Source organism: Chiloscyllium plagiosum, unplaced genomic scaffold (genome assembly GCF_037043375.1).
Source record: "Chiloscyllium plagiosum isolate Xiang-an unplaced genomic scaffold, Cpla_swu_hap1 HiC_scaffold_17, whole genome shotgun sequence".
NCBI classification, from domain to species: Eukaryota; Metazoa; Chordata; class Chondrichthyes; order Orectolobiformes; family Hemiscylliidae; genus Chiloscyllium; species Chiloscyllium plagiosum.
The window spans coordinates 68,860,011-68,876,226 of record NW_028270155.1 but is presented as its reverse complement, the minus strand read 5'-3'; positions in this window follow the sequence as shown (position 1 = coordinate 68,876,226).

Here is a 16,216-nt window from a genome sequence, read left to right as displayed (position 1 = left end):
TGGATTGGCCATTCTAAATTGACCATGGTGTCCAGGGATGTGCCAGTTAGGTGAATTAGCCACGGACACTGCAGACTTATGGAGATAGGGTAAGGATGTGACTCTGGGTGGGATGCCCTTCAGAGAACTGAGGTGGGCTTGTTGGGCTGAATGGCCTGTTTCCACACAGTAGGGATTCTATGATTCTAAGATAATGCTATTAGGAAAGGGGGTTGATTATGTTAATAACAACAGTGAAGAGACAGTAATATAATTTCAAGTCAGTATAGATATGGTGAAATCACAAGGCATCCATTGCTCTTATCCTTCTGGGTGGGAGAGATCACTACTTTAGAAAACATTGCCAAATTAAGAACTAATAAGAAGAAATTTCATCACAGCCTCTACTTACAACCTAGATTATCTCAGTTAAAAAACACACAACACTAGGTTATCGTCCAACAGGTTTAATTGGAAGCACACTAGCTTTCGGAGCGACGCTCCTTCATCAGGTGATAGACTATCACCTGATGAAGGAGCGTCGCTCCGAAAGCTAGTGTGCTTCCAATTAAACCTGTTGGACTATAACCTGGTGTTGTGTGATTTTTAACTTTGTACACCCCAGTCCAACACTGGCATCTCCAAATCTTGATTATCTCAAGTAGGGAGTGACAATAGACTAACAGGTGATATTAAACATTACTTCCATAGACTGATCAAAGCAGTAGAGATGACAAGCTGGTTTGGCAACTTGAAGTTAACCAGTTCCAAAAAAAAAATCAAACCTAACATAGGAAGAAAAATACGCGATATGTACAAATTTAAAGCTGATAAAGAACGAGAAAACCTGAAATTCCAGAAAAGCAGTCTGAAGTTATGAATTATTTATGGATAGAAGTCGAGGATATCCAATCACATATCATAGAATTCATATTTATCGCTGTTTCATTTGTTGTAGCTAACTGTGTACCACTAATCTGGAACATTGCAAGCAATTCATATGCATGATGGCAAGGGAAGATGAAATGTTAATATTCACCTTCAGTGTTGTGGGCACGTAGGAGATTCTCAAATACAGCTCTCCAACCTACAGTTTAGGACTCACTCTTCACATACTTATTCTAGACTTTTGTATCTTCTCTTACGTGAGTCTCACACAGCATATTGGTCACCAGTCTAGAATCTCTACAGTGTGCAAACAGGTCCTTCAGCCCAAAATATCCACACTGCCCTCCGAAAAGTTACACACGCAGACCCATTCCACTCACCTCTTACTCTCCATTTACCCGTGATTAATGCACATAACCTACACATCCATGAACAGGCAATATAGCATGGCTAATTCACCTAATCCGCACATCTTTGGACAGTAGGAGGAAACCCATGCAGACACAGGGAAAATGTGCAAACTACACATTGGCAGTCACCTGAGGCTGGAATCGAACCAAGGTTCCTGGTATTATGAGGCAGCAGGGCTAACCACTGAGCCACGACCACCACAAGGGAGCAGGGCGCTTTCTGTCTGGTTTATGGAAGAACTATTTCAATATTGGCAATTTCGTGGGGGTGAGGCATGAGTTTTCAGGAGGAAATTGAAAATGTTATGCCAGCCCTATTATCAACAAAGGGGTAACCCAGAACATTAGTATAAAACATAAAGCTGACGTATCTGAATCTATTTTCAATCAAAAGAGGGCAAGGTACACCACTAACTCATTTTTAAATCTGCGGAATCACAGATTCCAATCTTCAACTAATATTATTCCATCCATGTGGCATCAACAAACAAATGAAGGCACTGGATACAGCACAGGTTATTTGCCCTGATAACCATGAGTAAAATGAAAACTTTTGACCAGACTAGATTTGTCCCAGCCAATCTGTTCCAGTGCAGCTACATCATTGGCATATGGCCTGAAATGTGTCAATTTGCCAACATGCACCATGTCCTCAAAAAGCAAAACATATCCAAGACAGCCCTTTGAATGGGGGTAGCGTTTTAGTAAGAAACTTGCTTAAAATTACGCTGCTCGCTGGTGCTCAGTTTGGGCCCGACTAAGGAAATTCAAGTTCTAATCTGATTTGAGATTTGGTTTCAAACATGAAAAAAAAAGGCATGAACTTCAGAGATGAGGTGGGAGTGACTGCCCTTTACACTAAGTTAACTTTTGACTAAATTTGGCTTTATGGAGCACTTGCAAAATTAGAATCAATCGTATTCAGAGGGAAAAGACACCAGGAATTGGAGTCATAACCAGCAGGAAGGTCGATCAGTGTTGTAATGTCTTAATCAGCCACCGTCAATTGCTTCAATTACTTTGTCATCAAATAGTCATAAATTAGCATGTTTGCCGGTGATTGCGCAATGTTCAACCGAATTCAAAAATCATATGGCACATGTCCATATGCAGCAAGATCTGCATGGTAAAACAATGCAAAAGAATAAGTTCTGATAATGGATAACCAGATCCGAAATTTAACTCTGATTTCTCTTCACAGATGCTGACGAACCTGCTGAGCTTTTCCAATAATTTCTGTTTTTTCTTTTTTCTGTTTTTCTTAAAATACCTGGATGGTATTAGGCTCGGACTGATGTTTGACAAATGACATTCGTGCCACAAAAGTGCCATTCAAGCTCAAACATTAGAGAATGAATCATTATTCCTCAACATTCATTGCTATTGCCATCATTGAAAGCCCCAATGTCAACATTTAGGGTTTGCAGTTGACCTGAAACTGAATTGGGCATATTAAATAGATACTGGCATTGCATGAAAAGTTCAAAGGCAAGGGGTTTTTCAGTGAGTAACATACCTGGCATACCAATACCTTTCCACCATCTACAAGGCATAAGACAGGAGAGTCATGGAATATACTCCATTTCCTTCATTATGGGCACATCCTGATGGGACTGGACAGGTTACGTACAGGAAGAACGTTCCTTATGGTGGCCAAGTCCAGAATTAGGGGATCAAATTCTAAAAATAAGGGGTAAGCAATTCAGGACTGAGATAAGGAAGAATTTATTGACTCATAGTTGTCAACCTGTGCAAATTTTTACCGTACAAAGTTGTTGAGGCCTCTTCATTTGATATATTAAAGAAGGAAATGGCCCTTTCAGCTAAATGGACCAAGTGGTATAGAAAAAGGTTGGAATGGGATACTGAAATTGCAGTCAGTTATGATCATATTGAAAGATGGTGCAAGCTCGAAGAGCCGAATGACGTACTCCTGCACCTAATTTCTAACTTACTATGTTTCTGAACGCAACCAAGAAGCTCAACACCATTCAAGGTAAAGCACACTACGTGACTGGCATCCAATCCATCACCTTCCACCATCAATTCCTCCACACTCGACATACAAGGGCAACAATGCATATTATCTGAAAGTTGTACCTCCAACAGCACCTTCCAATCCCATGACCTCTACCATCTTTTAGAACAAGGACAGCAGATGCTCAGACCATCTTCAAGTTCTCTCCAAGATGTACACTATCCTGCATCACAGATCTCTCACTTCTTCCTGGATCAAAATCCTTGAACTGCCTCTGAACGATAGCAGGGAGTACTGAAGCAATCAAGAGTCAGCCCACCACAACTGTGATTTGTGATGGATAACGAATACAAACTTAGTCAGTGATGCCCATATCCCATGAATAAAGCAAAAATAACCCACTCTAACATCTCTTGTTAAAAATGAATTCAACTCATTTCTGGCATTCTGCAAAATCTAGTGAATCATGTCCATCACCAACAGATGGGACAAACCAAAAAGAACAAAATGTCTTTGTGATTATAATCTTTGGGGAGCCATGATTTTCACAAGTCAGTTCAACTCAATAGCGCAAGTCCAGATCAAATTCTGCTTTTTTTATTTCTATCTGTAATCATTCAAAAGACATTTTGGTGTTCTTTCATTAATATAAGAAGCAAACTTATGACTGACTGCTCGTCAAATAACAACTTGCCTGTATTTCTATCAACTGGTATTCTGAATTACTGCACATAATGTGGCCTTTTCTACATTTGGGGAAACCAATCATAGACTGACTACTATGTGACATTCCTCTATTCTGTTTGCAGTTTGGGTGGTTTCTCGGCAAAAAGATTAAAGTACATCTGATCTCCCTTGCAATGCCCTTATCATTGCATCATAATGGTGTTATCGAGTCAACATGAAAGTTAATTGGAAAAGCGCAGCAGGTCAGGCAGCATCAAAGGAACAGGAGAATCGACGTTTCAGGCATAAGCCCTTCTTCAGGAATGAAATTTCAATTTCAAAGGGCTTTCCTGAAGAGGGGCTTATGCCCGAAACGTCGATTCTCCTGTTCCTTTGATGCTGCCTGACCTGCTGCGCTTTTCTTGCAACACATTTTTAAGCTCTGATCTCCAGCATCTGCAGTCCTCACTTTCTCCAACATGAAAGTTAATCTCAAGCAATTAGTCTACAACAGACCCACATGTGGCAGGGGAGAGATCACAATGGTAGGAAGCTTTACTAAGTACAAATGCATGATCATCTATTTCTTTCAGTGACAATGCATTTGCCAAATGTTATGTCTGAAAGTAATCATATGCCGCATCCTATAACGCTATGGTTGCACAAACATTTATCAATATCATAGTGAAAAATAGTTGCCAAGAGGAAGTTGACCTTCTGTCAATGACTATTGACCCCGGCCAATTTATGCAATGGGGACATCAAGACCCCGGACACTTACCCTGTTACGTATGCTATCAATGACTCCTTAGTTTTAAGGATAGGGTTAACACGATGTTTTGGGATTAAGGATTAAATTAATAGAATTAATAACAGCACATTAAGGTTCATACCTAGTATTAGCTTTGGGGTTTGGATGGGCTATTGTTATGAAAACTACTGACAGTAAGACTGTACAGACAGCATCTGACGAGCAGGAGAATTGATGTTTCGAACATCAGCTACTCATCAGGAATGAGGCTTGTGGGCCAAGGGGACTAAGAGATAAATGGGAGGGGAGTGGAACAGGTGGGAAGACAGCTGTGAATGCAATAATTGGATGGAGGTAGGGGTGAAGGTGATACGTTGGAGAGGAGGGTGGAGTGGACAGGTGGGAAGGAAGAACAGAGCTAACCAGCAGAGACCCCTTCTTCCACCTCCAACACATCTCATCCACCTGGACACCCTGTGCTGGCCTGTTACCCGCCTTTGATCTCTTTATTTCCAATGCTGGTAGGACATTGACCACTTCAACCTGTTCACCCTCACAATGCACAGCTGCCCACTCCCTCCCTTCCAACCCCAACCTCAGCATCAAACCAGCAGGCAGGGTGGGGCAGTGGTAGTTTGGCGCACTGACCTCTACACCACTGAAGCCAGGTGCCAACTGACAGACATCACCTCCTACTGCCCCCTTGACCATAACTTCACCTCCTATCACTAAACCATCATCTCCCAGACCATACACAACCATATCACCTCAGGGGTTCTCCCACCCACAGCCTCCAATTTAATTGTCCAGAAACTCTGCACTGCCTGGTTCTATCTCCTACCCAAAATCGATTAAGCTAACTGCCCCAGTTGACCTGTCATCTCAACCTGTTCCTGCCCCACCACATATCTTGATACTGTCCTGCCCCCTTGGTACAGGAACTTCCCGCCTATGTTCGGGACACCATCCATGTACTTCACCTCCTCCATGACATTCGTTTCCACAGCCCGCAACACTTCATCCTCAAAATGGACATCCAATCCCTGTTCACATCTATCTGCCATGACGAAGGCCTCCAAGCCCTCCAATCCTTCCTCTCCCGTCATCCCACCACAACCCTCTCATTCGTCTGGAGGAACTGGTCCTCACCCTCAATAATTTCTCCTTTTAATCATGCTACTTCCTTCAGACCAATGGGGTGGCCACAGGCACCCACTTGGGCCCCAGCTATGCCTTTCTCTTTGTCAGGTACGTGGAATAGTCCATCTTGTACAGCTACACTGGCACCATTTCCTCCCTTTCCCTCTGCTACAACAATGGTTGTATTGGCACCACCTCGTGTTCTCACGAGGAAGTTGAATAGTTCATCAATATCAGTAACACATTCCTCCCCGACCTTAAGTTCACCTGGATTATCTTAGACACCTCCCTCCCCTTCCTGGACCTCTCCATCTCCACTAACGGTGACTGACTCAACACTGGCACCTACTACAAACCCGCCAACTCCCACAGCTACCTGAACTACACCTCCTCCCATCCTGCCTCCTGTAAAAACACTACCCCTTATAGCCAATTCCTCGGTCTCTGCCACATCTACTACCAGGAGGACAAATTCTACCACAGAACATGCCAAATAGTCTCTTTCGTTAATGACCATAATTTCCTCTCCCATATGGTCGATGATGCCCTCCAGTGCATCTCTTCCACTCCCCACACCTCCGCCCTCAAAGCCCACCCCTCCAACCGCAACAAAGACAGAAACTCCTGACCCTCACCTTCCACCCCACCAACCTCCAGATACACCATACCATCCTCCAATATCTCCGCCAGATACAACCAGACGCCACCACCAAGGACATATTTCTTTCCCTAGCCCCATCTGCATTGTGAAGACATCATTCCCTCAGTGCCTCTCTTGAGAGGTTGACGCCTCCCCAACCAACCCACCCTCCCATTCCAGCACCTTCCTCTGTCACTGCAAGAATTGCAAAACCTGCGCCCATACTCGCCCCCCCCCCCCCTTACTTCTGTCCAAGGTCCCAAAGGACCCTTCCACACGATAGAGCTTTACCTGTAATTCCACACAAGTCATCAACTGTATCCGTTGCTCCCAATGTTGTTTCCTAAATATTGGGGAGACAAGATGAGCATTTGCAGAATGCTTCAGAGGACATCTCTGGGACACCCGCATGAAAAAAATCCACCGCCTCATAGCCAACCACATTGACACCTCTGCCCACACCCCTAAGAACATGCAGGTCCTGGGCCTCCTTCATCACCAAACCCTTGCCACCTGATTCCTGGAGGAAGAATGCCTCATCTTCCGTCTTGTGACCCTTCAACCACATGAGATCAACGTGGGTTTCACCAATGTCTCATTTACTCTCCACTCACCCAATCCCAGATCCAACTTTCCAACTCGGCACTGCCCTCTTGACCTCTCCTACCTGTCCATCGTCCTTCCCACTTATCCAGTCCGCCCTCCTCTACAAATTACCACTTTCACCCCCACATCCATCTACCTAAGGCTTTCTCAGATACTTTTCCCTCAGCCCACACCTTCCCATTCATCTCTCAGCCTCCTTAGCTGACAAACCTCATTACTGATATAGAACCTATACTCAAAGCATCAATTCTCCTGCTCCTCAGATGCTACCTGACCAGCTGGCTTTTTTCCAGTACCACACTCTCGACTCTGATCTTCAGGACCTGGAGTCGTCACTGCATAAGACTGCATAATACGGATCTCAGAGTAAAACCTGGCTTGATAGATCCTCAGTTTTATATTTCAAGTTTCATAATCATATTTGTCACTAAACATATGAGATGTCTCATGAACCTTTTAACAAAAAAAACATACACATAATAAAGAAAGAAAAGCAAAAGTATATGTGTAGCCACTTAGAATGATCTTCACGGAAATAGCAAAAAGAAAGTTTCAACCCTTTTCCCAGCAATATCCTTTACAGATACTCAATGCCAACAAACTACACTCTAATCTTAATATCTAAATTTCTTACTGAACTGATTAAATCCAATGCACGTCTTCTTCATAACATTCACCAGGTGTCATTCTTCTCATTAATCACTGCATGAGAGGTACAGATAATGCAAGCTTCATTGATGTTTTCTAACTGAACTTTAAGAAAAACCCATTGACCAATCAGGTCATAGGTTCATTCCGTCCATTGACCAACTTGGTCGTACACTCTACCTGTCTTCACCTATCCCCATTTCACCACTCTGATCCCCCCTCTGCCTTTGTCTGCAGCTTCCCCCAAACCCATCCCCAGTCCCAAAGAAGGGTTACACCCGAAACTAGGAGAAAGTGAGGACTGCAGATGCTGGAGGTCAGAGCTTAAAAATGTGTTGCTGGACAAGCGCAGCACGTCAGGCAGCATCAAAGGAGAAGGAGGATCGACGTTTCTGGCATAAGCCCTTCTTCCTGAAGATTCTCCTGTTTCTTTGATGCTGCCTGACTTTCTGCGCTTTTCCAGCAACACATTTTTAAGCTTACACCCGAAGCGCAACTTCTGCACCTTCTGATGTTGCTGGGTTTGCTGTGTTCTTCCAGTCTCGTGTTTAGTTAAAATCCAAAACATTTATAGACTATTGGCAGGTCTGACAGCTTGTACTGACAAAAACTAAACCAAATTACTGCTTTTCTGTTCGGAGAAATACTCAAAGTGCTAATAGACCATCGGTTTCTGTATTATAAAATTCAACTATAAAAAGCCAAATACTTATGATTCATGCCAATAATTATCAGTGTAGTTGGATATATAGATTTCCAAATGTTTTCGAGCAAAAACTAAGTTCAGTCTATTTCCCACCATCCAGCATTTCAATTGACACGTACTTAAAATGAGTGGAAAATAAAGTGGAATCCAAAGTGATTTCACTGGCATGAACAACCAGCTTGATAGTCTTAACATAACTAGGAGCAATTAAAACTCATGCTGTTATCAATACAGGTATTACGTTATCAAATGTGCTCAGACATTGATGTGCATGTAAGGTTATTCCTTTTCCTCCAAGAGATGGTCAAAATAGCCAGTAAGTCCTTAAATTCAGAAGATTCCCCTCAAAAAATCCATTAATTCATTCTCCAATTATTCTGATATTTTTCTACCTATTTCTTTTATCACACTCAGTAGACATCTGTTCTAATTATCATTCCTAGCTTACGTAATTATCCTTATCACATGTTAACTGCCCTGTAAAATCAAGGACTCTTAGCTTTTCAACTAGTCTCCCATACAAGATCTTGTCAAGCACCTTTCTGAATTGCAAGTAGACCACAGACCTGCACTGCCCCCATTTACACACCTGGTCACATCCTCGAAAATCTGATTCAAATTTGCCAGAAATAGTCTCCTCCAAACAAAGCCACGTTAGCTATCCGTATTTGATCCTTGCCTCCACAAGTGGAATTTAATTTTGTTATTCAGCATTTTTCCCAATACTTTCCTGAACACATGTTAGCCTGACCTGAAATTTCCTGGTTTATCCCTTCTTGAATAAAACCATCCTCCAGTCCACTGAGACACTTGGTGTGACAAAGACGTTTCTTCCAAGCCATCCCCTCCTTATCAATAATTTATTTAATTCTTACTGAATGTTGGTCACGATCACTAAAATGCTGCCCCACTGTCTAGCTTTGTCCCCGAATGTTAAGTGAAACAAGCCAGCAGCAGCTAGTCCCATCCCAACCCTCTATGTGTTGGCTTGAAAAGCTCTCATGAACACATTTTAAGAAATCCACATGCTCTAAGCCTTTCCTCTACCCCAGTTAATTGTCGAAGTTGAAATGCCCTCCTACTATTTCCAAAAACATTTTGGCAATTATGTGAGATTTGCCTGCATATTTGACTTTCTATTTCTCCGTGATTGATTAGGATTTATAGTACACCCAGACAAAGAGATTTACCCCTTTTATCTAAGTACCTCCTATTTGAACACATTTGTTTTTTACGTACCATCTATATGGACACATTTAACTACCATTCTCAGGCATCATTCCTCCAAATGACAAAAATGGAACCTTTGACCAATGTTGCAATTCCACCTCCTTTCTTCCAGCCCCTTCCGCTATCTTGTTTAAAGATTCTTTAAAGAATATTGAATAGCTATCCCACCCTTAACTCAGCAATGTCTCCATTATAGCCATGTCCTCATGCTTTAACCTACACAATGAACTTGACTGCCTTACTCACAACAGCCATTGCATCAAAATAAATGACATTCAGGCCTCCCACGGTTCCATGTACATATACTTGATTATATTTGCTTTCTGGACGGATTTAATTATTGTTCTATACCTGTCTGGTCATCCCCCTATGTACCTCCTCTCTATATCCCATCTCCCGAGCACATTAGTGTAAATACCCATCAAACATACTAGCAAACCACTCCCTACTTATGTTGGTACTGTTGTAGTTCAAGTGACAGTCTTAGCCCTGCCTACAGAAAGGCAACACATCAACATGGAATCACTCCATGAGTGAAGAATTGCCTGTCTGTAGCTCTAATGATTCAATCTCCTACTACTATTGTACTCTCTCTCGCTCATTCTTTCCTTATGCAGCTGGGCTTTCATTGCACTCTCACCGTTTTTAACACAGAAAATGTAATCTTGAGTGAGATATGTTCTGGGGATTTCCTGATCTACCAGCCTACTTCTGCATGATGATCATCCATTTCCTCCCTGACTGCATGTTTTTAGGCTTCGGTGTAACCATTTCTATCCGTATAACTCTCAAATTTGTGAATGGGTGTTATGTCTCCAGCTGATGCTTAAGCTCCAAAGTCTAGTGCTCAAGCTGATCAGATGTCGTCATCGAGATTGGCAGGAGCACCCAAGATTTCCCACACACTGCATGTTGTGAACCATATGGGACTGAGTTCGCCTGCTGCAATGTGTGGTTTGTTTTATTCACTGCAATGGACAAAACCCGACAGAGGCACTTAAAAGCTTCATGCATACGCAAGGAAACACACTTCTCCCACGCGAAAGGCACATCTCAAACGAATGCTACAAACTTTGATTTTCATACTCGTTTCACATCGGCACTGTATCATTTCAATTTACTGATCAGCTACAATACATGTGATTCCATTCATTTAATCATGGTCCAATTCCATCCATCACTTTTGCCTAGTAAATGTGCATCTGCGCACTGATATTGGATACTTGATGCTCTTCCAAATCAGTCTTAAGTGCAGATATCAGCTTTGGAATTTTTGCATAATTATGATTTCCCTCATGTTCTCAAAATTTTTCTTTAACTTCAAAGATCAAGACCACTTTACCCTTGCAAATTCTAAATATGCCTGATTAGTTGTCTTTATTCTCACAATAAAATCTTCATTTATACCTTGAAGGCCAAGTAGTACGCATTTAGTATTGCTTTTCATTTTGAAGTTTCATGGTCTGCAGATTGTTCTTTCTGCAAATGGCATGCATATTTACTGTTGTACATATCAAAAGATCCGATAAAATTCAAGCTCAAACATTAATCAGCTACATTATTTGCCAGGATATATTCACAAGTAAGGTGAAATATCTTACTTCTAGAATAACAAACATATCAAACATAAAATAATTTCAGTTCTAAAGAAGATTCACTGAACACGAATCGTTAATTCATTTTATTCTCCACAAATACCGCCAGACCTGCTGTGTTTTTTCAAAAATTTCTGTTCCTGTTTCTTTCATATTTTGACCTATTCATCTGGAGATTGACTTGATTGAATGAATGTCCCGTCCACCCACTTCGACAAATATCCTGTGCAGAACAACACAGCTTTACCCCAAAGATCACGAAATGCCTGGCAAGCGGAAGGATAACGCGGAAACTGGAAGTGGAATTCTACTAAACAACGCGCCTAGGAGCCAACTTAAAAGTTAAAATTGTTTTCCAGTGCTTATCATTACGTAGCGGAGAGGCATACATCTGCCAATTGTCACATGTTTCTCTTCAGATTCACAGTCAACTTCATTTACTGGTTTTTAATATATTTTTGAACATGTTTATTTATTAAAGGTTCGACACACGATTATGACCACAATACATCATTGTTTTGCAATAAATCAGTGAATTTCCTTTAGTAGACAAACCATAATTCACAAATTGAAAATAATGCCATTCATTGTGAAGTAAAGAATGAGGCAAGATATCGCATGCATGTACACCGGGGACATCCACAGACCAATACGATCTCACAAGGAAATAGCGCTTTATCATTCAGTGAAGACATTAAAATGATTTTCAAGTTTTTCGGAAATTACCAGAGAACACGGTATTCCAGGAGACATAACAGCCAAAGGAAACTTTCGAGTTTACTACCTGACAGTGAAATGCCAACCTCCTTGACATTGGGCTAATGCTTGGTTACAGAAAAAATATTCATATCGCTCTTTTCAGACTCACTGGGATTCCCAAAGTGACTACAGGTAACTTTTCTTTAGACAGCTCTCAGAGTGACAGGGTGTCTGACCTTCCTGTTTTTTCTCTCTCTTTTTTTCCTCCTCCCCCGCAACACCCATGTTGTATGTGTGCAGGTGTGAGACACAGTGAAAGACAACAGGTGCATAAATCTTTATTCATTTTCCACCAACCGGAAGAAAGGAAACACCAGAGTGGCCAGTTACAAGCAGTGCACTTCTCATCAAAGGGCAACGTTGCGTGATCAAAACGTGAAAGGGGAAGGTAGGAACAAAATCAAAATAGAATTGGTGGGAGGAATAAACACTCCACGCCCCGTGGTGTCTACCTTTCCGTGAAAACCTCGAGGGTGTTGGTAGACACCCCGTGTTACAGCTAACTTTTTTTATATAGGTAAGTTAGTGCAGTCCCAGTTGTGAGGTAGGAAGCACCACAGCGAATTCGAGCGCTGCAACCTTCCCAAATTAGCAAGCAAGTAATAACCAGGTAAACCTTTGCTCATGTGATGCTGAGTAAATGATAAGAGTTGAAGATACTCGGGTTAACTTCTGAACTGTACTTCAAAGTAGTGTCATCAGAGCTTTCACATTCTCCCAGAAATTCACCCAAGAGGTGGTTGAGAACTTGGTTTGACATTGCATCCGAAAAACAGCTCCTCAGACAACAGTACTTGCTGAATTTGTTCAGTCCAGCACTGGAATATCAACCGAAATATCTGCTGCTCTAGTCTTGTAGGTCTTGCCAAACGTTTCTTCAACCAGAAGTAGTGTGTTACCATCTGATCAACGGCTGGCATACAACGGTGAGCTCAGGAGAACAGAAACACCCCGTGGTGCAGAAGGGCAAAAGCTCACATGATCTTGATATGTGAAAAATTTACCTGATTTGCTTAAAAGTGCTTTGGAACATCTTGACTCCAGTGATTATAAATATAACTCTTTTTTATTTGTAGGCGTTTCTGAACTTGTGGCGAACCAGTTTTATGACTGCACCCTCATTTTTATGTGTTTGATTTTTAGTTTATGTTATAGTGTATCACCGTCCCCGTCTGATTCATTCATTGTTTCCTATTCATTGAGCCACTTTGCCTTTGCAATCTGTAACATCTTTCTTTTGAAATATCCTTAATGGTTTAAATTCCTCCAATCGAGGACATTGTCTCTGTTACAATTCTGTTCTCTTGTTCAAGTCGAGTTTTCTGCATTCCACCTTTGGCGGCCATGTTTGAACTACACGGTCGCTCATCTCTAGTAACTGATCCTGAACTAAGTCTGTTTTTGTCTCTCATTTTAAAACCTTCCTCTTTGCCCATGCTATTTTCACCAATAAATCACTTTGCCCAGTCTGTAATGTTCCCTGTCAATTACCTTGATAATTTATTCGGTTGCAGGCGCTATATAAAAGTGACGTGCCGTGTGCGTGTGTCTCTGTGGTTTTGCTAATATGTGTGAGTGCCCCGGCTTTGACTTGCTCCTAATCTAAATGCTACGATTATTTGTAACGCATTCCACGTTGATGGAGAGTCCTGACCATCCAGGCATCTATTTTCGATTTATGTTTCTGATGCGCGATTATCGCTGCTCAAATTTGAAAGTTTGCAAATTGTTTTTAAAAATAAACGTTCCTTATGATTGAAGAGAATGGAAAAACTTGTGGTTAGAGGTTGAGCCCGTGTAACGGCGTGCTCAACCTTCCATTTTCTCGATCGAATTAAAATGACCGAATTTTTAAAAAATGTATTTCAAGCCCTATACCTGCCAAACAACCTTCTCGAAATGCGTTCTGCCAGCTCTATGTTTAACAAACGCCCAGTGCGTTCACTCTGAAAAATGAACTCCAACGGGACGAATGGCTTACTGTCTCACTGTCGGATTTAGATTATTCCATATTATTGTGTAAATTCACGATTTTGTACAACATACAGAAAACGTTGAATAGAATAAAAGCTAATTAATTCACGCAGTCTCATACTCTGTCGCCCAGTCGTCAACAGGTAGCGCTAAAGTTGTTTCCTCGAAAATGAAAACTCCTTGCATATGCCTGGACCGCTACCAAACCTTCTTCCCTCCGATTTGTATTGCTCTTTCACCACATCCTCTTTTCAGTTGTTGGAAGAATGGAACTCAGGCGAAATGGCTGCACTAAGTAGTTTAGATCCATTTAACTAGAGGCTGGACGTAAGTTAAAATGACAGAATTAAATGAACAAAGATGTGAGGTGGAACGAGCGAAGCAATAAATGAACTCTTTGCACCAATAGATCTGTCTATAATTTTTTTTCACAGAAAACGTGCTACAAGTTTTTTTTTTATTTGTGACCGTTGTCCCTCAATTGGATGTTAGAGGCTGATACAAATCTGGAATTAGAAGTATCCCAACGTCAACCATGCAAACATTCTTGACTGTTGTCAAAACAAACAAGCAATTATTGCCTATTCCGAAGGACAATTAAGAGTAAACCACATTTCTGTGGGTGTGCAGTTACGGGTAGACCAGAGCACATAACGAAAACAGATTTCTTTCTTGATGGACATTAGTGAATCAGACCGCAATTCCGTGGTGTGCATGTTGCTTCCACTTATCAGCCCAGTACGGTGTGGCGTTTTAGTTTTCTGTGCCTGAACATGTCCTAATTCAGCTTCTGAGGAACCAGGAATGAAGATTGTATAATCGTCGGTAAACGCATGCACCTTTTACTTATGCTGCAGGGAAGATCATTATGAAGGAGGTGAGATGGTTGGGACAGAACACCGCCCTCCTGTTATCCTGCAGTAATGTCCTCGGCTCTGAAATGATTGACAGCCAAAAAAAAAAAACATTATCTTCCCTGTGCCAGATATAACTCTAGAGCTATTGGAGAGTTATTTCTACCTCTATCCCCACTCCATAATATTTGATTCCCATTGATTATGTTTTTGAGGCTTCATTTGGGACCATATCTGGTCCATAGCTGTCTTTGCGTCAAGGGAAGTAACTCTTATCTCACCTCTGGCTCTTGGACGATGTTTGGACAAAGATTGTCATGTGCTCAGAGGTCGAGTAAATTTGATGAAACTCAAATAAAACCTTTTTGAGTAGATTATTGTTATACAAGTTTCGCCTGATAGCAATGTTGATGATAACTTTCAGCTCTGATGAAGATAAGTTTAGATTAGATTAGATTACATTACAGTGTGGAAACAGGCCCTTCGGCCAAACAAGTCCACACCGACCCGCCGAAGCGCAACCCACCCATACCCCTACATTTACTCCTTACCTAACACTATGGGCAATTTAGCATGACCAATTCACCTGACCTGCACATCTTTGGACTGTGGGAGGAAACCGGAGCACCCGGAGGAAACCCACGCAGACACGGGGAGAACGTGCAAACTCCACACAGTCAGTCGCCTGAGGCGGGAATTGAACCCGGGCCTCAGGCGCTGTGAGGCAGCAGTGCTAACCACTGTGCCACCGTGCCGCCCACACGATGGCACAGTGGTTAGCACTGCTGCCTCACAGCGCCAGAGACCCGGGTTCAATTCCCGCCTCAGGCGACTCTCTGTGTGGAGTTTGCACATTCTCCCCGTGTCTGCGTGGGTTTCCTCCGGGTGCTCCGGTTTCCTCCCACAATCCAAAAATGTGCAGGTTAGGTGAATTGACCATGCTAAATTGTCCGTAGTGTTAGGTGAAGAGGTAAATGTAGGAGTATGGGTCTGGGTGCTATACGCTTCGGCGGGTCGGTGTGGACTTGTTGGGCCGAAGGGCCTGTTTCCACACTGTAAGTAATTTAATCTAAGTAATCTAATCTAATAAAAAGAAAGCTGATGGAATGTTAATTGCCGAGATTTAATTTCACTCGTCTTTTTTTTTGTAAACAGGCATTTAAGCAGGCCACCTTACAAATTGTTGAATGAACGCCACTGTTGTGTGTGCGCTGAAACAGCTTGGCGAGCGCCCTTCCACTTTCTGAAGCAGATATCTTCCGTGTTAAGCCCGAGCACCATACGTTTTGCAGCAGCTGTAGCAGATACCGTCAAACAGCATCACAGCCCGCCATTTTGGCTCTGCTCCAGGAATAAATATCATGCGGCTCTTTCGATTTTATTTGATAAAAA